At 41.8% G+C, this 25,102-nt stretch overlaps 1 protein-coding gene across 7 annotated transcripts in view; it reads right to left on the bottom strand.

The window, feature by feature from the left end:
- The window catches only part of AUTS2 (activator of transcription and developmental regulator AUTS2), a 1,110,481-nt gene that overhangs the window by 57,146 nt on the left and 1,028,233 nt on the right, over nt 1–25,102 (bottom strand). The window lies entirely within an intron of this gene.

The following is a 25,102-nucleotide window of genomic DNA, read 5'->3' as shown; positions in this document are numbered from 1 at the left end:
GTCTGCAAAAGCTCTGGAAAGCACCAGGAGAAACAGAAAGAGAGGGAAGGTGTTGCCATGACTTTCGCTCTATCTTGTAAATCCCGGTTCTCAAGTGCAGAGCAGGCCTTAGCAGTCACGAAGAACAGAGAGTGGCTCCTCCCAGCCACTAAGCCTGCCTGGAGGCTGTGCTTGGGTTTCTCTTTCAGGCTGGCCCCTTGGGAGAAAGAGCAAGCAGTTCAGGGAATAAATGAGGGAGAAATTTCTTTTAATCAGGAGCATTGTTGAGGAAACAATGTGTGGGAGAAGAAAGTTAATGGATCAGTTAAGAATGTAAAATGTCTTGGCACTCCTTATTTGGGCCACACACACAAAAAATGTAGAACGTGAATTTCTCTTCTCTGTTCAAATTACCAATGGGGAAAGAAAATTGTCAAAGGCACAACTTGCAGAACTGCTTCTAGATGGGCTTAGAAACTGAGGAGGCTCAGCCCGGGTGAACTCAATTTAACCCTCTAAGTTCCTCATGAGGATCTTTCCCATCTAGTGTTTCCCGTCTTAACAAGACAATGCTGCTCTACAAAAACCAGAGTAATACTGTACTTCAAAACAAGGAGAAAGTTAGGATTCTCTTCGAACTTTGGTTGGCATAAAGCATTTAAAAAAAATTAACTGCTTTTTAAAATCTCATAAATAGCAATTAAGATCCAAATGTCTGGACAGCATCACAAAGCAAACAAAAAATTTTGTTTCTATATGTAAGTTATTCCTCAAATTATATGGGCGGTTTGGACAAGTGCTATTTGTGAGATGATTTTAAGAAAGCAAATAAGAAGAGAGTGTCTTCAAAATCTGAGGGAAAAGTATTTAAAAACTCACGTATTTTGTTTTAATTTTCTTACAGACCAGATTCTGATTACCAGTCTTTTTAAAAAGTTGTGCCTAAAAAGCAACATTCATATAAAATTTTTGTCATCTACTTCTGAATTTGTTCAAGAAGGAAATCATGAAAATGTAGAGTTATAAACAACTACATCAGCTAATCTCACTTTAAAGATGAAAGTGAGTTTTAAAGATTAAATCATGTTCTCATTCCCCAGTCAATTCCTTCCCCACTGTACCAAGCTGTCTTCAAGGAACCTCACCCTGGTTTAAGAGGCAAGTTTCCCACAGGAAAAGGAAGCAAGTAAACAAATAAAACCATTCACATTTTTCCTTTATTAGTCCCAGTATATAGTTTCGATAATTTGATTTTCTAAGATTTTTTTTTAATGACTACTTACCATCTCTGGAAGAAATTAATGATTGCTTTTAGGAGTCTGCCTTTCTCAAGCTGTAGTTTACAAAATGACAGATTCATCTTACAGTCTGAATTGTGTAAACTGGTGACAGAATCCTTCCAGATACTCCCACACTAGTCAACACAACAAAGCCGCTGTCTGAGCCGTATTTCAGTTTCATGCTGTCACTAACGGAAGACTGCTGAGGCAGGCACATGCCCAGCTGTGGGATTTTAACTTGTTAGGTCAGGTTGGATATTTAAATGCTGACTTGTCTTATAAAACCAGGGCACATATCTGAGGATAAGTTACATGATTCAGAAAGTTCTTTTGTCTTGAGACACAAATTGTTAATCTTTGAAACTTAAGTTTTACAAGCAGCCTGTGATAAACAGGCTTTGGGGGCTATCACATACACGGCTGTGGCCCCTTCTGCTTGCTACGACAGAAATTTGAATACACACTTGGGTACAATTACTGTTACCTTGGTGTAAATGTGCAGGTTCCTGCATGCTGGCCTGGAGGGAATTGTCTAATCTATTCAGAATCAGAAAGCTACCTCTGTATTCCCACAAGGTGGGATGGAAATAACCTTCCTTCCGTTAGACACTGCACAGGTTAGGAAAAGAGCCACCCGGGCAAAGACTCAGCCTTCACCACAAATTCTACACATTCATTTGTCCTAACTGATGAGGAGGGTGAGGACATAAAGCTGGCCCAGAGAGCTGAAAACCAGTCTACCTAGGCTTCTCAAATACCGCCCTTAGAAGTTAACTGATCAAAGACTATCAAAGCTGAGCGGAAAGGGAATGAGGAGGGGGGAATTGGCTTTTAGATGCTTTAAAATAAGATAATCCAGCGTGTTATCCTTTACACCTGCTTCTCAAAAGAACAAAAGCACGAGATCCACTCTCAACACAGGTCACTGGGGTTCCAGAAGATGCTATTGTGTTTAAGCCTCTCTGACTTGACAATATGATCCTCTAAACTGGGGGATTAAAGGGTCTCGGGATGTTTCAACAGCAATAAGCTGGACAGGGCCTCTGGATTTCTTAACACTTACGATTTTATCTTCTCAAAATTTCTGGGACATGGTGTTATAGAAGGTTCCATTTGTACCATGGTATTTTCATTCACTGAGTTTGTGTTTTTGTCTCTGTTTATTTTCTTCTTATTGTTAAGCCACAGAAATTTAAGACTGCCAACATCGGATGCCATTTTGATAGGAAATGTCAACATACCGAAAAACTGACTCTTTATATATGTGACAGAATGTTTAAAAGTTGTTTAGTATATTTCCATACAGCAATTCACTAATTCAAATTATGGGAAATGAGTCAATGATGTAATCATTTTTTAAAGAAATGCTGTTTTTCATTCAAGTATATGTATAGTATGATACCAAAATATTCCTTGGAATATTTCCTTTATGAGAAAATAAGTAAGGGTTTCTAACAAACACATCGTCTCTATGTAAAACCTTCCAAAGCACTGAAAAGTGGCATTTCAGGTGTTAAATATCATCCATTATCTTTTTTTTTAACAGTATATATATTTTTTTATTGATGTTTTAATGGTTTCTAACATTGTCAAATTTTGGGTTGTACTCATCCATTATCTTTTTACTCTTTTCTCAAAATGTGAAAAAAATTTCCCAATTCATACCCTAAAATGGAACATTATAAATCCTGACTCCTAATAAAAGCAACCTGGCCATATCCCTTCCTTCTCCCAGATGGTTTATTTAAAGTTGAGTACAATTAAGACCAGCACTCTCAATGTTATTAAATTTGGTTCCTTATCTCTAATGGGGGCAATGAGGCTACTTCTGAGCTTTCAAATTCTCTACCTGTACCAACCGACCCCAAATACACAGAAGAACCTTAACCTTAAGTCTCGGCTGAACCCCCCAAATCCTTAAATCAGACACATCAATCCCTAGCCGCAGCAGATTCAGGACTCTCCTGGAATGTCACTGCTTCATCGTTCATCATGAAAGTTTGCTAAAGAGAAAATCCTCAGGGAGTTGGCAGAATAAAAATGCACTTGGTGTTGACAGTCACAACAGAACATGGGGACTACAGAATCATTCCCAAATCTCATTCATCCTTACAACATAATTCTCTTAAACAGTTGCCCTTATTAAAAAGAATTAAGGGCCTGCCACTATAACTTCCCTTATACCCAAGGCATCCTCTTAAAATGGGGTATGATAGTCATTGCCAATGGAACGTTCCAAGCTGATGATATCTCAAATAGGCTTTCAAGGTGCTGACAAGGGACCTCCCCTCATGTTCAGCCAGGGTACTCACTCCCAAGATTTACCCTAGAGGAAAAGAGTAAACCATTTTCCAAGTCCAATTTAATTTGTTCTAAGTCTTAGAGGGAAGGTCTTTTTTCTCTCTTATTAAAAGGCTCAACCTCCTTGCTCTCTTTCTCAAAAGATCTATAAATCATGGTTTGAGTATAAAATGTGACATAATATGCTAGATATATGCACCATATTTCTTCATTTCTAAAACGTATTTCCCTCGCTTGCGCCCCTCCCCCCCATTTTAATGCTTCTGAAATACAGACGTGTCTTGTAATCAACATCGCAGTTTAACATGACAGTATTTCTCACCCCCTACCCTTCAAAATATAGTATTAAGTCAGTGGTGCATCTTGCAATGGAGGCAGTAAATTGTTTAATGCATGGGATTGTTAAAATGATCCATCTAGATTAAACCCCATCAATCCAGTTTTAGCAGTAGGCCACCACTTGAGCACCTCCCAAAGAATTTTAGGATGGAAATGAAACCATTCTTCCTTCAAAAAATAGACTGATGTTTTATTTCTCACGATACCTTGCTTTTTGTTAAGCTTACTATACGCAGAGAATCTAGTTATGATACTAATTTTCCATACCCAAAGGCTTATAAGTCAAACATAAAATCAAATCACTGATAAGCACATATGAAAATAATGGAAAATATCCAAAGGTATATGCCCCTCCAAAATCACAGGGACATTCTTCTTTATAAAAGAAGTCGTCTAGGTATATACCTAGAAGGTCTATAAACAAAATACCAGTTTCAGGGGTAACTGATCTTTAAATTTTATTTTCTAGGTATGGCTCCTAACACAACAATTTTACACGCAGCCAATGACCTGTAAACCAAAACTCAAATGCACAAGAGACATTTCCTTTATTGAAGATACAACTAAAAATGGGACTACATGAATATTTTTCTCTACAACTCAAAAAGGTAAATTAAAAGTTTCTCTGGGAAAAAAACTGAACCTTTTACTTCCTTTAAATGCCCCAAAGCACTCTGCGCAGGGAATCTATACAGAAGATGCTTAAACGCCTGCTGTCTGTCTGACTCAGAGGGAAGTGCTCCCTCAACAAAGTAGTTAGGAGTGCAGGCTCCAGGGTTCTTCTGCCAAATCCAGGTTTGCCATTAGCAGGTTGGCAGGTTGGGCAGGTTCCTTGCCTCTCTGAGCCTCCAAGTGTCCCTGGAGATCTAGGATCAAGTCAGTCAACTTTCCCATCTTCAAGGTCTTTGGTGGCCTACGTGAGGTCTCCCAGTTTAACCACGAAACTTAGAACCCAAAGGTGCTAAAATATCCTTCTCAGCGTTAAACCTGGAGGGGCAAGTGTGAACTAAGTAACCTTCAGTCAAGAGCTCCAAGAAGAAAACCTCCTTGTTAACATGACTAAGGGTAGACTAGGGAAAAGCACCACCCGTCGCAGGTGAGTCAAGAAATCTGATGTTCTCTGACTCCTAGCTCCCAGTCCCCACTTCAGGACATCCTTCTTCTAATTCTGATACTTCACCAAATCACTAGTTTTAACCAACATTCAGATTTATTTTAGAACAAATTACATTTAAACAAGAAACTGTAATGAAAAGTTAGTTTGTAAAAGCTAAGTTACATGATAAAACATGTTCATGCCCACTGGGTCTTCCAAAATAAAAATACGACAATATTAAGAACCTGACATTTTAAGTCTTCCTAAAATTCACAAGAGTTTGGATCTAAAAAGTTACGGATCTTTTTAAGAATTTGAAAGGGATATGGTTTTCTGTTATTTATTAAGGCGATACACATATACACAAATTTTTAAAAATTACTGCGAAGTATAATGTTTCAGCGGACATCAAACTGATTTCAATTTAATGGACGCTCACTCCCACCTTAAGGGTTCCTGAGCCCCACTTCCCTTATCAATTAACCTGTCAGCTTGACAGTCAAGTCTAATTAGTTAAATCCCTTTTTTATGAAAAGATTATGCCTTAAGCGGTCTGCCAGTTCTGGGGCTGTTGGCAACTACAAATTAATCTCCGCACAAAAGGGACGGGAGGAGAACTCTTACATTCCAATGGAATCCAGAGCTCCTAAAGCTCATCTGTCTGAGTCGTAATTATGTATAGTATATAAAACACAATGAACATGCTGTACACAAATGCCCCAAGCCCCTGGCCTCTTCCTACAGTTATGTTGCCCACGCGGCCCCGTCCCACAGCGGCTACTTCCCAGTACCCACAAGAAATAGCTGGTAAACTTGACTCATCAGCCAAAGTGGTGTGGAAGCAGACAGAAAATGGGATTATTTTTAATTAAAAAGTCACTGGGTAACAAGTTAAATGCCACTGAGGAAATTCATAATGCAGGATTAATCCTACAAGATGACCAGTATGGAGTCTTCAAAAAGTCGATGTCATTAAAAAATTTTAAAAGGTATGTGGGTGGTGGGATGGGAGTGGAGTGCTATATTGGATTTCAAAAGACTAAAGAGATATATCAACTGAATGTGTGACCCTGATTAGATCCTGGATCCAAAAAAGAAAAGCCCCCTATTTAAAAAAAACACACACCAAACACTTTGGAAACAAGCAAGGAAAGTTCAATATGAACTTGAGATAAAATTATGGAATCAGTTAACTTTCTTAGGTGTGATAATGGTATTGAGTTTACACAGAAAAATGCAGATGAATATTGAAGCATCATGATCCCTTTAACTTCGAAATGATTTAGCTAAAAAAAAAAACAGGTAAAGCAAATGTGGCAAAATGTTAAGAACTGGTGGATCTAGGTGAAGGGTGTATGGGTGTGCATCATATTCTTCCTTCAGTTTTCCTGTAGGTATGCAATTTTGCAACATGAAAAAATGTGGAGGAAAAATTTAAAGTGAGAAAGAAAGTAGGATATGGTCCAAAAGACCTGGAGTCAATATCTGACTACCTCAAGAGCAAAGTAATGTCCATCTCAGTGTCCACTGTCCCTAGCAGAATGTCTGGCAAATAGGCACTCAAATATCTGATCAATGGATGGATGGATACATGAATGAAATTCTGGCTCCAACACATGTCAGTCATGTGGCCTTCGGCGAGTCGTCTCCCTGAGCCTCTGCAGAACAGTAGCAATACCAGCTTTGCATGGCCCTTGTACCCATTAGATAGAATGTGTATCAAGGGCCCAGCAGAGCAGTTGGCATTTACTTGGGACTCAGAAAATGGTACTATCATTATTATTATTAGATGTTTTAAAAATCCCCAAGATTGAAAAGAGCAAGTGATTTTAGTTTTCAACTGAAATCGTCCAGATTTATGGATGTAATACGATTGCAGATGTCTAACGGTTGTTTCCCTTGTACTTGCATGTTATTTCAAAAACACTCCTTGCTGATCTCTGTCATTAAAGATTCTTTCATTTTATCGGGCACAAGATATTTTTTCACATCATCATCTGACAAAGTACATCCCTTCTACCCAGAGAAATGTGAGCTTGAACCGATTTCCCTAACGTTGGAAGGCTCTTCGCAACAAGCTTTTCTTAGCAATAAGCTATGCCACCTAAAGATGCTGGGTTGAAACCACTTTAAAAGGAATTCCTCAGCTACTGAAAGCCCAGGAGCAATTCTAAGATGGTTAACAAACTCGGGCTTGTGAGAAATAGGAAGAGATGGGCTGGCCCCGTGGCTTAGCGGTTAGGTGCACACGCTATGCTGCTGGCGGCCGGGGTTCGGATCCCGGGCGCGCACCGACGCACCACTTCTCCGGCCACACTGGGGCCTCGTCCCACATACAGCAACTAGAAGGATGTGCAACTATAACATACAACTATCTACTGGGGCTTTGGGGGAAATAAATAAATAAAAGAAATAGGAAGAGAGAAGGGATTCCTCGTGGAAGAAGTCTGGTGGCGAGGACAAGGACAGTACCCTTCCAGAGGGGAAGAGGGCTGAAAGAAGGGGTAGTGTGTGTGTGTGTGTGTGTGTGTGTGTGTGTGTGTGTGTGTGCTGAAAAACATGAACAATAAAAAAATCCTACCGACCACTTTCGTCTCTACAACCCTCTGCGGAAACATGAAGGGAAGCTACTCTGTGCCTGCAGGGAAGGATGCTGAAAAGCTCTGGAGCAGCTCTCTCTCAGCCACTTTCTCCCTCGCTACATAATCCAACAGATTGATGGTGGTGACTTGTGGCTTTGAGACCAGTGTGAATGACCTGAAGCTCACACCCTGAGGTGTGAGTATTCCGAGGCAGTGGGAGTACTTACCACTTCCTTAAACTCTAGAGTCTTGTGAATATATGAGCAAACAAAATAAGTTTAGGTTTCAATAAATCCTCCTGTCAGCCTGGTGGCATTAAAAAAAGAAAAGCTTCATGTCGAACTTTGGATCTGCCTGTCATAAACTCAATGGGGTAATGATTCAGATTTTGGCAGGAAAGGCTTTCAGACTGTTGTTTAAACAGGAGGAGGAGCACAGCAAAGGCAAGAGAAAGAACAGGGAAGATGGCACACGAGGCTGGAGAGGGAGAGGACTGAACTCTTTCATAAGATAAAGGCCAATTTCCTAGGTAAGATCAAGAACTTGACCGCTTATTATTTGGGCACCAAGCTAACTCCAGCTCTTAAATAACACCGTTCTAAATTACCTCCAGGGATGAGAAAATGGTGAGGTAAGAAAAACCAGCAGAAAAACACCCCTGGAATTTCACCTTGTGGGGTGTAACTGGCTTTTCCATTTGTTTTTAAAATTTGTCTTGTAGAGAATAATAGTGATAGAGTAATCCAGGCTGCTCTAATCCAGGCCCCATTGGCTATTTGAGGAAAGGATTAAGTATTTCACTCGTTGAGGAGTCCTTTATAACTATGCAACCCTAAACAAATACTTACTTCAGAAGGTGATACTCTGGTTTACATTGTACATTCCTTTTAATTCGACAGACATTTGGAAAATTCTGCTAAGACCTCACAGGGTGTAGGACTGCCTGACCTCTGGGGGCTGACAGAGCTAGGAGTCAGGATGAAGTACTTAACTACGTGTATAACTTTGGGCAGCTTGCTCAGCCTCTCTGTGCCTCAGTTTCCTCATAGTCAAAATGATGGTAATAATACTATGTATCTCAAAAGGGTGCTGTGAGGATTCCATGAGTTTATCCATGTCAAGTGATTAGAACAAAGCCTGGCTCACAGTAAGTACTCAATAAATGCTAGCCTTGCTATCATCACTAGTGAAATAAGGCACTTTAACAAACTACGAAAGAACCTGGATTATCACCAGGGTGATCGTTAAGTCCTGGTTTGCATGGATAGTCCAAGGTTAGGCCTGTTGTTCCAAAGTAATTATTAATAGCAGTCTGTTTCACTCTCAGAACTGTCCTGATCCAGACAGTAAGTTATATAGTCACTTTCATTATCACTCAAAAGATATGCAAACATAAGATACTTTACAGGAAGGGGGGAGGAGAGAAAGATATCAAAAAAGATTTATTTGTTTTAAGTACCTAAAGAAGTGGGCTATAGCTTTAGTTTTGTTGTTTGTTTTTTAAGCTAAGGATACTCTGAAGAGACTGAAGGAAATAAAAAGCCAGTAGAAGAAGAAGGCTTGACTGAGGGAGGAGTCAGACTAACTATGGAGGCCAGCCAGGGCAAGAAGGCAAAAAGACCCTCTTCCAAGAGGAAGAGACCTTCTGAGTCAGGAAGAGGAAACTAAAGCTATTCCCCAACAGAGGACCTCAGTCTTCCCTGAAAGGCCTCTGAGGGGTGGGGTGGGATGGGGTGGCACAGGGAGCAGACTATGAAACAGCTACAGTGGGTTCAACGAATGGAGGAAGGAACAGGTGGGTGGGGGAAGGACCTAGATGCTTTCAAGAGTTCAGCTGTGGTTGGAGAGTACAAATGTACACAGAATCATCACCTCAGTAATCTGCTTTTCTTCCAGAACATTCAGCAGCCCAGGGGCAGGAATGGAGGAAATAAGAGGACTGGATCATCACCGGGGTTGACGGTTGGGAAGCGGATCTAACAGAATCCCTGGGCAGTGAGTGGTGGTGAGGATGCCTTGAAAATAACTGCATTTTAGGGTTCAAATACTTCTACATAGTTTTTTTTCAAGAATAAAAGTGGCTTTACAGTGATTCTCTGCCCACAAAAGCATCACTGCCCGTGAGGCTGACTGGCACACTGAGCCAAAGACCAGCACCAGACGGCAGTGGGCTGGAGGAGGGTTGGAGGCTCTTCAAGGAAGAAAGCTCCAAAGAAAATACATGAATAGCAGGGATTTCTTGTACTTTTGCCACCAGAAAACTCAAAGTAGGTTGGGCCATCTGACTTCATAAAGAACAAGCCAAAAAAGCTTCATAAGGGATGAGTGCTCTCCCATTAGGAAACCCATTCCTCTCCCTGCCCTGTACAAATACACACTGCAAAGCGTGCTTTAAAAAATAGTGACAAGTTCTGGACAGTCAAAACAAATGAACAGTTTTAATAACTTCACTAAGATTTCCAGTGATAACTGTTGTCCCAGCACTTGAAATTCCGTCACAGCTTTTCCAGTTTAATTTTTATTAATCAGCAATATAACTCTCCAATTCTACAAACATATAAAGTCTAGTTTTGTGAGAGGTTAAGTTAAATATCACACTAAATCTTCCATAACATTAACTGGCTAAATATATCTGACATATGCCAAAAGTGCGGCTCTTCCCTACTCTTCTGTCTCAAACCTCTCCCTCAAGTTTTCCCAGGTTAAAACTGTGTAACAGGTATTTTTCCCAAACATACTGCAAACAGTTCAGGCTGAATGAGAAACTGGATAGTCGACAAGAGGCATTTCTTAATTTACCAATCCAAAGGGCCCCCTTTAGGTGGTGCTGGCACAGGAGAAAGAGTAGGAGATTGGGAGGCCAGGAAGTTAGGACACAAGAACTGGCTCTGTCACTTACCAGTCACAGAACAGTCTTCCCACACATAAAATACCTACTTGGCTGGGCTACTGTATGAATTAGACAAATCAGCATATAAAAATGCCTGGCACACTGTAGGCACTCAATATACGTGGGCAGCCACCCATTCCTTTCTGAAAAATACCCAGTTGGGAATCATCGGATTATCCATTAATGCCAAATGAGTTGATTAGATCAAGTAAGATTCAAACTTTTCCTTACTTTCTTTCATCAACTCAGACTCTGGTTATAACCTAAATTCCAAGGCTTGAAGTCACTTTTAGGACCAACAGAAACTGAGCCCCTACTGTATACAAAGCACCTGCTGGTCATCATGGGGTAGGTAGGGGGAGAATTCAGAGAAAAGGGGAAGACACTGATCTACAACTCTAGCAGGAAAGGCAGGATGCACCAGGTGTTCAAATCTTGGGAAGATGGAAGGCTTCCTGGAGGATGTGGCATTTGAACAGAGCTGTGAAGGACACCTGTGACTTTAAATGCACACACACATACCTGTGTATAAACTCACCCGATGTTGCTCTCTTTCACATAGCATTTTAATTTTTAGACATTTTGTCCCTTCCATTGATAAACAAAAACCATGCAAGAAATTAATTCGATGAGTTAAAAACATGGGTTAGATCTATTTTAAGGAAAATACAGAGAAGGGTGCAGATATATTAAAAATCCTGGTAGGGCACCAACTTCTTACTCTGATAACTTGCAACTAAAAGGAAAGAATGAAGCATTTATCTTGCCTTTCCTTTGATTATATTTGAGGGTAACCAAAGATCTCTAGTTGATGAGGGAAAGCTCTGTTGTACGGAAGAATTTCAGCCAATAAATGTGGAGGGTTGTAGAAAAGTCACTCTACTGTCATCTCTAATGAAATACTGGATCAGGCAAGGATCCTCAATGCATGAAACCATTAGATGATTGATGGGGAACTTGACAATGCAGGTATCAGGATGCCACAGCCTGAACTTACTGAACAATCTTGGCATCCCTAAAACTCGGACATCAAGACATTGTGGGTACCCAGATGTGAGGCAATCTGAAGTTCACTGCAAGGCCTATGGCGCTTTCTTGCCAAAAAGTCTAACCTCAATCTAGTCAAAGCTCTAGGGCCAACTTCCATTTATAGGAAATATAAGGGACAGAGGAATAAACTAAATGACACCACAAGGGCTTCCAGAATGTGGGACAGTCTACAGGACAGCTGACCTGGTTTCTGCAACAAGTCACTGACTTGAAAAGAATGAGAGGCTAGGGAGAGGGGGGTCAGCTCTAGACTAAGACAAGTAATATGTGATCCTGGTTTGTATCCTGATGGGAACACATCATGTAAAATGACACTTGTGAGACAATCAGGGAGATGGGGTTATGGATGGGTATTAGATGATACTGAAGAATTACTGCATATTTTGTTACTTTGATAACAGAATGTAGTTATGTCAGAAAAAACTCTTCTTTTAGATGTGCACTGAAGTATGTAGGGGTGAAATGACATGATGCTTGACATATGCTTTAAAATACCTCAGCAATAAAGAAAAACAGATATTGCTCTATCTATCCAATCAACTAAAAACAATTGTGGCAAAATCTTGAGAAATGTGAATCTGGATAATGAGTGTAAATGGAGGTTCATTCTAATGTTCTCTAGGTTTAATTAAGTTTAACAATTTTCATTTTTTTAAAAGCTCCTGATGTGGATCTGTGATTCACTTTCATATGTAAATTTCATTTCACACTTAAAGACATGTTTCCTATGACTTTGAATTGATACTCAATTCAGATATTCATTCTTGCAAAAAGCACTTAAATTTGTAAAGTTTTAAGACACATGAATCCCAAAGTCTGCTCCAGGGACCAGAAGCTTCAGCATCACCTGGTTACTTGTTAGAAATGCACGCTCTTGAGCCTCACCCAAGATTCACTGAATCAGAGACTGTGGTGGCGGGACTCAGCAATCTCTGTCTTAACAAGCCCTGCAGATAATTCTGATGCAGGCTAATGTTTGAGAACCACTACTTTAACATACCAGTCTTGGGAGATGCCTATTCTGAAGGACACATTAAAAAGCTTTAGTATTTAGGTGACTTGCTGAAACTTCTTAGGGTATTACATTTTTTGAGAAAACCCAACTTAACAGATTTGATTTTATAGCCTTAAAACTTTATAATATTTCTCATGAAGGGGAAAAAATATTTCAACATTGCTATCCATTATTCCACAATCCTGGCTATTGCAGTTTCATAAAGAATTTACACAGTACTTCGTTTGCAAAACAGTCAGTTGTAATCATGGCACATCTGCCCAGTGTGTGTGTGTTTTGTGTTGTGATAACCCTTCATACAGATGGCAAGCGGGCATTTATGCTCTGCCAACAGGAACTAGATAGAACAGTTTGTCTTTGAGAAGCAGTTGAGCAAGTTAGCTCAGCTGGTTACAGCGTAACATTGGCCCAAGGTCATGGTTCCAATCCCATTTAGATCAGATAGCTTCACTTTATATTATAGCCCTAGCATCTGCCAGCCACCCTATACACAAGTAGAGCTGTTCACTAGGCTAGAGAGAGTGGAGTATTGGAAATCCATGACAATTGAGGACATGAGGAGGACAACTGATTCCAATGGCAGGTCCACAGTATTACTTTCAACAGATCTGGTGCATCTGATATTAAAAATAAATAAATACAAAGGCTGCCCAACAATGAACAGACCTATTCTCTGTTCAATAGAGTATGGATTTCATCAAGTGATTCATGGGTCATCTGATCATCTGAGCATGTAGAAAGATCTCACTGCCAAAATGTGCTTCCTTGCATCTAGACCGGTGGTTGTCTACATCAGAAGCACCTGAAAGGCTTGTTCAAAACAGATTGGTGGGCCACACCCCCAGCGTTTCTGACTCTGCATATCTAACAAATACTCAGGGGATGCTGATACTGCTGGTCCAGGGACCAAACTTTGAGAATCATTAACCTAGATCCAATTCTGTACCTGAATTCCATCTGATCCATTCCTTTTAATGGTGAGTTCCTTATCAGCAGAGACTCTGCCTTTTCGATACTCAATAAAACTAAGTATTGGGCCCAGAAACCCAATCCATGACACATCAAGAAGATGAGGAAGGAGTAGAGTTGAACTGCAAACATTCTTTAAGCATGCTAAGCTGGGCACTGGACTGGCAGCATGGCCTTGGTCCTATCTTCCAAAAGCTGACACTGTATTTCTGCAGCTCCTTCTCAGAGGAGTTCTAAAGGAGTAACAGAGAAGACCTCGGAGTGTGTGTGTGTGTGTTTTTAGGCCAGCTTTTGCCACAGATGCAAATGGTCACCAGTACTTGAGACTCCTCTCTCCACAGTCCAGCCTTACCTGCCCGCCAAACATAGCTGCCTGCCTGCCTCCCGCCCTCCCTGTTCTAGGATGTCAGTTGTTCACCTGTATGGAAATGACAGCTGCTTGTCACGGTCTACATGAGAGGCCTCACTTGCAGCAGTAACTAGCATGCCATTTCCAAAGCTGTCATTCTCTGGTGTCAGCACAACCCACTGTTCAAAGATCTGCTCTGACATGAACCAGGCAGCGCCGTGACTGTCATTGCCGCGGACCCCTCTGTGCTCCGACACTGATGGCAGCTGCTCGGCGCCCAGGGTTTGTTTCACCCAATTATTTGTTTGTCACTCGGAAGCCCAGGGTGTCGAGCAGGTACTGTGGAGGTATTTTTGGCCTGATGCACAGGCAGAAAGCATAATGAGGCCCTCAGGTGAGGGTCTATTTTGTCAGTTAGGTGCTAAGATGATGTGCATCGAGAAGCCTGAGTAGCAATTAGGATATTTGAATAAGATAAGATACCTTGGCAGCATGCTGAGGAGGCTCAGTAAGTCAGCCTTAACTTTTAAAATGCCAAAAAACCCTTAGAGTAGGCAGTTTTCAAGTTTGTCCTGGAGCTAATACAGAAGAAGGAGGCGTAACAGCTGTCTTTCCTCAACCCGGAGGGCCCCCAAAAGGAAAGGGCTCACACTAGGCACCAGCCTGACTCGAAGGTTGCTCTGGGGGGGGGGGGGGGTGAGGCCCCAGCCAGACAGGGGGAATGGGGCATTCATGCCAATATCAGTTACGATATTTGGAGGCAAGGCCAGAGTGGCAGTGGAGAGCCATCCTTTACCAGTTATCCCCAAGCTGCCTATTTAAGTCAGGAGTTTCTACTTCCCGCGGGAATAGAAGTCAAATTGACTGGCTGTCTAACATCTTGGGAAGAGGGCATTATACAGGGCAATGTGGCCCCTACAGCCAAGTGCAAAAACAAAACCACAAGATTTAGTTTATAATCTAATATTCAACCAAAGCCCACAGCAGCAGTGCCCGGCTTCTAATCCAGGAATTTGTTTCCAAAATTCTCAGTGTCTCATCAGTGACATCCTTCCTTTCTACAGTTAACAATCTGAGAAAGCAAGGCGGACAGTCCAGACAGACCTAATTCTCCTAAATAACATGATGGATTTGGTAACAATAAAATTAACCCAGCTCCTCCTTAAATCCCTTTGCAATTTTAGTTTGTGCCATCTCTTAGGGAACGCCAAGATACTGAAAGTATTATTTCTTTTTCTTTATTCTAAAACAAACTTTTCTCCCAATAGGTGGGAGTAGGCTGTGAATAAAGCTAAAATCCAGCAAACAGCAAATGTGGTATTGGGAGAAGGAAGTCAATATTATCATCACCTTCCAGCAAAAGCAAAGTAGGAAGTAAGACTGCTTCAGTCAAGAAGGCCTAGATTAACTTTTGAAGAAGCAGAGCTCTGATGAATTGCTTGGTGTACCAGCATCTGCTGACAGCTAAAGATGGATGGTGAGGTGGTAACATTACCTTGATTATCTAGAATGGTCCATCTAAGCCTCATTTCAATTTACTTTGGTAAAATGAGTCACTCCATAGAAAAAGAAGCTTCCTGGTAGCTTGCCCCTGGGGTGCTCTAAGGCAGGGCCTTGCTCTTGGTAAGTAACCCCTGCCCTCCTCCCCCTCCATCTAATCTGTAGCAATCCCTGCCAAGAAATGGTCAGTCATTCCATTTGAGAAGTCAAGTACAAAGGAACCCGGCACCTAAGTTCTTCATACAGTAGGGTTTTGTAAACATTTTCTAAGCAGATAAAACATCTCTTTTAACACCACTCGAGATGCAGACCAGCAGAGAAGGAGGATTCTGCACTGTTATTCTTATTCTGGAGGCTAATACCTAACAGCTGGTATTGAAATTGTAGCCAACTCCCTCTGGCCTGGCTCCTCTTGCCCCTGAGGCTCAACCTCCTCTTACCTCTAGGATCTTTCTCATTGAAATGAAATCTCCTGCAGAGGAGAGAGGTTTATACAGCCCTATTCTTGCTCACAAGTTCAGGACTGAAGTCATGCGACTGGCTGCAAAGCACCACTTCCTTCAAATGCAAGTATTCACAGCTATGCAGGAAAAATGTATGCCCTTTGCAAAAGCTTCAGACTCTGAAAGGACCTAGAACACTCCAAAAGCAAACTTTGGCCTTTAGACCTAGATGGGATCTTGCAGTCCATCCAATGTTACCAGTGAGAAAACCAAGTTAGATGGAGTGATTTGCTTATGGTTACAAGTAGCTCTGCTCAGACTTGAGCCTGGACCCTCTATTACTAAAAGTAGTGCTTACTGTAGTACATCCCATCACCTCCTGGTAATATGCCGATCTGGCAAAAATTTAAGCAACAATGGTGCCGGTGTGGTGGCGTAGTAATTTAAGTTCACATGCTCTGCTTTGGTAGCCCAGGGTTCGCAGGTTTGGATCCCGGGCGTGGACCTACACACCACTCATCAAGCCATGCTGTGGCAGCGTCCCACATACAAAATAGAGGAAGACTGGCACAGACATTAGCTCAGCAACAATCTTCCTCAAGCGAAAAAAAAGAGGAAGATTGGCAATAGATGTTAGCTCAGGGCCAGTCTTCCTCACCAAAAACAAAAACAAACAAAAAAATTTAAGCAACAAAATGTAATTGAGGAAACATGAAAAAAAGAGGCCCTATTGACAGGTGATACACAGAACTTTACAATGCTCCTCCAAATCTTTGCAATAGCTTAATTAATTTAACAAAAGCATTGATTTTTAAAATGGCAAATCTGTGCCCACAGAATACCCTCCCTGAAAGGGCGACATCTTCTGCAGTCTACTGAGGGTTGATCTACTTCTGGGTTGCTGACCCTTCAGCTCACCTTATATCAGCTTTTCCTCCTAAGAAGGTCTTAAGGCTATTTTTTTTTTTTTTAATTAGTGAGTGGCTTCTTTCCCACCACACCATTTAAACAGGTTTTCAAATTTTAAAATATGTTTAAACTCTTAGTATTCTGGTCATGTTTCATGTAATCTGTTCACTGCTATATCTCCTGAGCCTGTTACATAGTCAGTGCTCAATAATACTTGTTGAATGAAACAATTTCAGTATGGCTTCCACTTTAAGCCAATTGATGGAATAAATGGAATACACTGATGTCATTTATTTCACAGCTGACGAATCCAGTTTCAGAAGAGGACTCCTTGTCACTCAAGTTTACGGATAAAGAAGCCTTAAGAGATCAGCCCAAGAAGTCCAGCAGAGGACAGTCTACACTTGGAAAATCAAAAATTGATGTAAAATAAGATGAATTACATGGTTGGGCTTTCGGCGAGAGGAGCTTTACCATGGAAAAGCCTTTCCTAGCTATAAACAGATAATGAGAAAATGATGTAATCTTGACTAAAATTAGGTTTTAGTGTTACTCTACTGAGAGATGTGAAAGGTGATAGATAAGAGGGGGAAAATGTTTTCCAAGTGGCTTTTAAAGGCATCCAAATATAACCACCTCCCACATCAGTCTATTAACAGGCACACTTGAGACAGTTCCCTCTTCAAAAGGACTCTTAGAAAAAGCAATGATGTGCTCTCAACCTCCTCCTTTATAAGACAAGGTTTACGAGGGTCAGAGGAGATCTGAGCGCCCACAGAACACTCCTCCTTATTAACAGAGGCTCTCCCACCTCAGCACAGATTTGGGCCTCGTGCTTATGTCATTGGTTGCTGGGGAAATGCAAATGCCCCTGCTTGAAAATCCTAAATCACTTCTAATAAAATCTGGCTAAAAGTAAAGATCAGTCCACTTACAAGCACAGGAATGAACATGAGAGTAGAAATATGGAGAAACATGGTATTATTAGAAGGTGAGGAAACCTGAGATGACTACAGTGAGCCCAGCTGTGATGCAGTAACCATGATGATTTTGGCCACACCTGCTCAGATACTGGTGGACATCCTGGGATGCCAGGAAGTCCTGGGTGAGACCCTCCACCATCAAGGGAAAGTTTCTACCAACCTCTGGGGAACATAAAATATCTTGGGATGGTGTGGTGGAAAAAGCCCCAGGGACTTGGCCTGGCCAATGATATGGCTAGAAATGCCACATCCACAGCCATCTGAAACTTTAAGAGGCATTCCACGTTCTGCCTCTACTCTTTTCCCTCTAGCAAGATAACTACCAGGGTGGGGGCTGCTCCTTCAGCCTGGGTCCCAGAATAAGGACAAGGAGAGCTGCAGCTGCTCCACAGTGACACTGACTATGAGATGGTCTAAGCCTCTGCAGCATATCGCGCAAAAGCAGATGAACAGAGACCCTATTAACTGATGTTGGAGGGTAAAAACATCTCTCAAGAACCAGCCATGACAGTCCACCACTTGTTGTACTGCTATGTACTGGTAAAAGGTCTACAACAGAAAAACACATGGGACATGGTGGCTCTTCACTCTAAGCTATACCAGTGGCAGAATATTTATTTTTCAACTCTTGGATTCAGTTAATGCTGAGAGGCTTGTTCAAATGGACAATTCTGCACATAACACCCCCAGAGACCTAACAGAGCACCCCACAAAGGATTGGCGCCTTCCACTCCTATCTACAGGCTTCAAGAGTTGGTAAGAAATCATTTCTAGGAAGGGAACCAGAGGCACAGCCACTTATGGCCGGCTTCCCAATGGACGTAAAATGAACCTCCAAATACCAATTTATGGGCCACCTTACGTAACCAGGCCTTAGAATGCACTCTCCCAGTAAGTTCAGGCAAGCTCAGCCAACTGACGGAAGTCAGGGCTATGGAGTGGGAACGGCGTACAGCAGAGTGGTAGAGAACCTCTGAATTCAAGCCTAGAATCTCTGGTGAATTCACGAAGTGGGTCTTCAATGGAGAGCCATTTCCACGTTTTTAAAGCATAGACTGGGCAAGTAGGTAAAACACTTCGATGGCTGCCCCAGGCTAAATCAAAGACAGCCGAGCAAAAGTTCAGGCACCATGAAATTAATAAAATCACTGTTGCACTCACTCCACCACAGGGTCAGAAATAAACCGGTAAAAAGCCGGAATGCACGGAGATTACTTGAGTGGGAACCAATCATTTCTCCACTGAAGTTTTTTGACATTTTCTTATACAGCATATTCACCGGCTTCATAATTCACCAAAGTTGCTTCCTGAGACTGAGCATTGCTGGGCTTTCTGAGTAATTGAGACACATTTTGTTTGTTAAATAAATTCCAGGCAAGAGTATATTTGACTTATGCACAGGAAAGGAAAGAATTCTTATGTAAGCTGCAAAACAATGGAGTTTTATCTTATCTGAGGAACTTACTGCCGCTTGCCTGTGTGTGTTTTACTGCCAAAATAAAATAAATTGAATCAGCTCACACATGATAACATGCTCTTTCCTAACTCATACTAATTGCTTGGCTAATTGATGTTTGTTGAACTTTCTCCATTTCATTGAGTGATTAGGTACAAAGCTAACAGTTGACATCTGTAGGCGCTTAACTGGCGTCTGTAATTACTGTTAATGTTAAATAATTGTTAGTTAATTGGAGTGGTAACTGACTGAATGGAATCCAGATTGTGAAGCAAAAAGAAACCTAGTTAAATAAACATACATTTTCAAAGAAAACAACATTTTTCTGCAGTTGTCAGAAACTAGAAATAATCCAGAGGCCATGGGATAGCCACAGGCTTCCTCCATGCAGGAAACTCTCCACATCTGGGGTTGACCCCGCGTACTTGAAAGTGTTGGGAGAGAGGAGGCCCTTTGTCATCGAACTGTTCTCATTAAAGACTCTCCAGAACTCATGTGATGTTTTTTATTCCAACTGTCTACTATGAGTGTGTATTACTTTCTGAGACAACCAAATACTACATCACTGGCTAAACAAAACACTAATGAATGGCTTGAAGAGAGAGGCTGGTCAACATTCGAGCTTTTTTGTCAATATTGCCAAGTACGGAGAAAATTCTTTCGGAGAACAGCAACAATCATTCAATAAAGTAAGCGAAGAGCTTTTTAGTGGGCTCAAACGTAAACAGACTGGTGTTAGATCATCTGACTGAAAGAAAGGAATCTGTTACACAGTAATCTGCTCAGCTCACAAGGGCACTCAGGAGCTGGAGACCTGGCCTACGTTGTCTGGAAAAGTGGCATCGCTGTCAGCATTCTACTCCAAAGACACCATCAAGAGCAATTGGAATGCTCAAAATATCTTCCAGCCCCTTTAGTAAAACTCCAGTGATGGGATCCACTATTACACCCAGGATGTCCCCACCATACTCATCCACAAGGTCAGGGAAAGACCAGGTAGCAGTTGATGGAAAAATATCCAGAGGGAAACACTTTCTCACAATATGGAATATTTTTAGTTCCTTAGGACAGGGCATCTGTTTCCAAGAATTCTCAAGGAATAATTCTATATCACAAATTCTGTATGTAAGAGTCTGGCTTCTATAGGAAGGTCAATTTCCATAACAAAAGGAGCTGATTGCATGCTATTTGCAGTGTGGGGTGGGAGGAACCCAGCTACTCATAACTCCTTTGTCTTGCATCAAGCACCAATTACTCTTCAATAGTATTTAATTTTCCACACATCAGACATCTCTATCTCCTAAAGACCCAAGAAAATGCTCTGAGACAGTACAAAAAAAGTCCAGAGAAAGAAAAATAAAGAATGAGTGATAGTCCAAGATTCCCTTATCTAGGATTTAAGACATTACAAAAATGCAACCAATTTAGAGGCTGAAATTGGCTCAGTTTACTCTTCTGCACATCGGGAATGTGCTTTACGTCATGTCCTCCTTACAACTAAACCTAAGACACTACAGGGAATTGCAAAATGGTCTCCATATGTTCATTATAATTGGATTTTAAACTCTAAATCAATTTTTTTTTTTAAAGAAAGCTACCCCACAGTCAACTGCATTATTTTTATTTACATAAGAAGAACAGAATTACTTGAGGGAAGGGGTTTTTCTTAAAAGCCAATGGTAGCCTTGGTGGTAATATAACTCTCACCTTTTTTTGTCATCAAACCCAGGAATGCCCCCTTCATGTCTAAGCCTAATGAATGAGGTGAGATGGCTGCCATTAAAGAATCTATTAGGTATGGAACTACTGAACCTCATCACACCAGTCAGTATCTCTAGTAACTTGTTTCTCACCTCATCTCCCCAAATCTCAACCAATTTTTTAAGCCAGGTTTTCCTTCTAGGCTGCTGATAAAACCACACTGTCAAAAATACCCAAAGGGCCCAGTAACCTAAGGGCTCCACCCTCATCTGTGTCTCATGGAAATCCTCAGTACAAAACCAACCCCAAGAAGAGGTCGGGTGTGTCCACTAGCAGGCCTGGTGGGGCCTGGAAAAGGAAAGACAGTCCTGGTCAGAGAGAGCTCAAGATGGCCCCAGCGTTCCACCTGGTGCTCATCTTGGTAAATGAGTGTGTACCAAAATTCCCCACAGCTAACCTGGGGAGGGGAGGTGGGGTTCCATCTAGGAGGGTGGGGTGGGGGGGTTGGTCCTTTGATGTTCATATTTCAGTAGATGCGTGGTGCTCACAGCAGGAGGGAGCATACACCAGGGACCTCCTCCTACCTGGATTATTCCCCACTCAGCACTTCAGAGATGCCCGCTCAGCTAGGCCCAGTTCTCTAACAGCCAGCTGCGGAGGCCTTTGCCCGGGAGGGCCCAACACTACAATGTGAGACAAAAGCGAAGGAAAGAGAAGGGGTGAGCAACACACCTGCCCCCCTCTCATCTATAACTGGCCTTGGATGCAAGATAGATCCTGGGAAAGAGGGCTCCGAGGCAAGAAGGTGCAGCGATTCAAGGCCTTTTCTCTTCCCTTAACCTAGACCGTGGGCCCATACCAGGGCTGGTAGCATGTAAACACAGGGCTCCAGAGAACACCTGACAATGGTTCTCCTTCCTTCCAGACAGGGCTTCCCTTCTTTTCTTTCCTCCTCAGGGAGCTCTGCCCTGGAGCAATTTCAGAGTTTAAACAAGATTAAACTATCCTGGCAGGATGGTCAGGTACAGCAAAGGACTCCTTTTCTGCATTTCTGTCTATATATCAAAGTGGCAAAACCACCAAGAAGCAGGACCTAGAATAGGTAAGAAAGGGTAATAAATACTAGCTGGCCATAGTGAATCGGCCAGAGAGTTCCTTTTAAAGAGAAATACTCCAGAATTTGACATATAAATCCTGTTGCCCCTACAGCAGTTCAACCAACTAATACGGACAATAAGTTAGTCTCTCTCTCTGTCTCTGTCTCATTGGGAAAATTAATTTTTCTTTGGCAGATGGTTGAGTCACAAAGACAGAAGGATTCATAAAATTCACATGAACATCCTGTAAACATTTAAACACATAAAGATTAAATAAGGCAACCATGACCTTGATTAAAGTTAAACTATTTTTTTTATGTCTACAACCCTAAGCCCTGCCATTTGGAGACTCATCTCCCCACCTCTTTTGACACGCTCGGTTCTCACTGGGCATGTCATGTGTACATATGAGCATGCACTGTTTAATTTGTTTTAAAATGGGAAATAAAAAGCATCAGAAGAAAACAATGATTTGGAACACCTAAACACAAAAATCTTACCCGTTCTCTATAAAATTGGATGGACTGTACAACACAGAGAAAGTCGAAATAAAATCAGTGGGCAGAAGTGATATAAAGCATATCCACTGTACCTGCTGTTTCAGCCCCTCCCACCTTCTCAACTAATTGTTTTATTCCCACCAGAGATGTCAGCCAGGACTAGGAGGTTTGGCTATGATTGAAAATTCTGGCCTAAAGAGGCTAAATGACTGATTCAAGCTCACAGACTGATGGGACTTGAGCCACGACCCCTGCTGCTTCAGCCTGGAGCTTCATCCCTGGACTGCAGAGCCCACCATCAAAGCTGAGCCCCCCAAACCCCCACCACAATCAGCTTGTGAGATTAGCACTGCCCTCCCCCGGTGAAATTTTATGGGCCAAATCTGCCCGCCACCAGGCTCAGCAGCATAATCTCACCAGCAGCTTAAAGCCATGCTTCAAGGCCAGAACACCATGGGACTCCTGAGAGGGAGAGGCGATACGGGGCTTTAAACATCTGGAGGCGGAGGAATACACCTGTCAGCTTCCCTGCACTCTTGTTAGACTGTTCAATAAGCTGAGGCTTTGAAGATTTCCCCAGTAGTGTTTGTTACCTGGTATAAATTTGCCCTTTCTCACAATGCTTTTTATGGCTCCTGGCTAAGAATACTGGACAGAGACGGGAGACCTGACTTGCAGGAAGGCAGGCCGCTCTGCAGGACAACTTGAACTTGATGTGCATGAAGCTGACAGTTCCTTGAAGGCCCTGTCAACCATGTGTCCAGTAAACACTGCCACCACCCAGAGTAAAAACAGACCAAGACCCACAGGCACATATCCAGACTCTCTGCACCTGTCTTGAAGCAATTATTGACATTATCAACGTACAATGACTCTCTTTTTGAAGTTGTTTTCCTGAATTTAGCAGTTTGAATACTAATCCCCTTAACAAAACTGTCACCCTGCTTTCCCCCTCCCCTGGTCCCCTTAATCTCTTTCCCTGGAGGGAGGAGGGCGGGTGCTGGATACCAGTCAGTCTACTTTGCAGCACCTGGATTTGCACTGATTCCGTCTCTTGTCATTCATGTTACCAACAGGAATTAGCATAAGGCATTAAGGGGGAACGCTGGAGGAGAAAAGAAAGGCCATTTTGATGGAAATAAGGGGCAAAGGAATAATCTGCCATCAACTAAAATGCTTATTTGTGTATGGTTTCCCAAGCAAAGCTTAGAAAAAGCCTATGTTGATTTTAGCGTACACAAAGAAACCTTAATCCTTTCAAGGCAACTAAATCACTCCCAGAAAAGCAGCTCAGAAGAAAGGCACCCTGTCAGGGGGATGACTATTCACAACCAAATAGATGCCACAAATCACACTCTGTAAGTAAACAAAAATAAGAATGTGGGGAACATTTGATTGGAAAAAGGAAAGGGGGGCAGAAGCAGGAGGGAGGAGGCAGAGGGGCGCTACTTGTCATCAGTCACTCTTCACCTGCCCTGAGGAGGGCCCTTCAGCCTGGCCAGGGCAGTAGGTCCCATGGAGGGAAAACACATTCCACAGCTTTTTACAGCAAACTAGCAAAAGGGAGATACAGTCACATGGGGCTGGAGGTCCAGAGGAGGGCTGGGTGGGTTGTCACTGAAACACAGAACACCTCCTTTTGATGATCTGTCCCACCTCAGTCTCCTCCAACCCTCTTTTCTCACACGGATACGTCACTGTCTACCACTCCTCTTCCCTCATCAAAATGAGCAATAAACAATTATGCATTTTTACTTATGAGCACTGTATGCTAGATTTCGAAATGCACATATCTTCTTTTATTGGGCCTTTAGCATTATGGATAACAAATTTATATCAACTTTCAGTCCATCAAAAAATATGACGAAATATAAAACTTGAATACTCTATTATGCAATAAAAAAGATAAAATTCAATATGACAATAATTCTGGGACAATAATTCTGCTTATGTACATAAGCATATACACCTCAAGGGAACTCTAAACATAATGTACTACTTAAAATTGCAGTTGGTTCAAATTCTAAAATAATCTGGGAGCTCAAAATAATTGCACTTGGAAACGTGTCTTACCAACCAGCCAGCAAAAATGCTAGCCAAGGTAACTAGAGAATGCTCTAGTGGTTTCAAATTTCACTTTATGAAGGCCCAACTCTGTTCAAGCACTACGAGTATCTTCCATGGAACACAGAATGAGATTACCACAGAACGCACACTTTCTTCTTTTAGCAATTATCAGGCAAGCACCTAAATCAGGTTCTATAATGGAGAGGAAAAGATCAAATAGTTCATATAATTTATACCCATCCAATTATACACCTTTGCAAAGCCCATGGTAGAGACTTCTTTAAATTTCATTATTTCCAACAATACTGCTACAAACGAAAATTGCCCAGAAACCTATTGGCAATGATTTAAGATACAGCAAGTTTTCCCTTAATGTACTGCACTATCATTAGCCTCTCTTACTGCACATTGCAGGTTGGAAGAAATTAACGGAATAGCACATATTTAAATTTTGCCCTCGTTTATTAACTTCACAGAAAGCCCACAGCAGAGTAAGGCTTGGTTTATGACCATAATACTGTGAATACTAAACATCCACTGATTATTAGTCTGCAGTACAAATCAGCTATTTATAGTCCTCCGACTGCTGGGTAGTT

This window comes from Diceros bicornis, chromosome 26 (genome assembly GCF_020826845.1).
Source record: "Diceros bicornis minor isolate mBicDic1 chromosome 26, mDicBic1.mat.cur, whole genome shotgun sequence".
Lineage (NCBI taxonomy): Eukaryota > Metazoa > Chordata > Mammalia > Perissodactyla > Rhinocerotidae > Diceros > Diceros bicornis.
The sequence above is the reverse complement of the archived record's forward strand: the minus strand, read 5'-3'. Positions and strand labels throughout refer to the sequence as shown.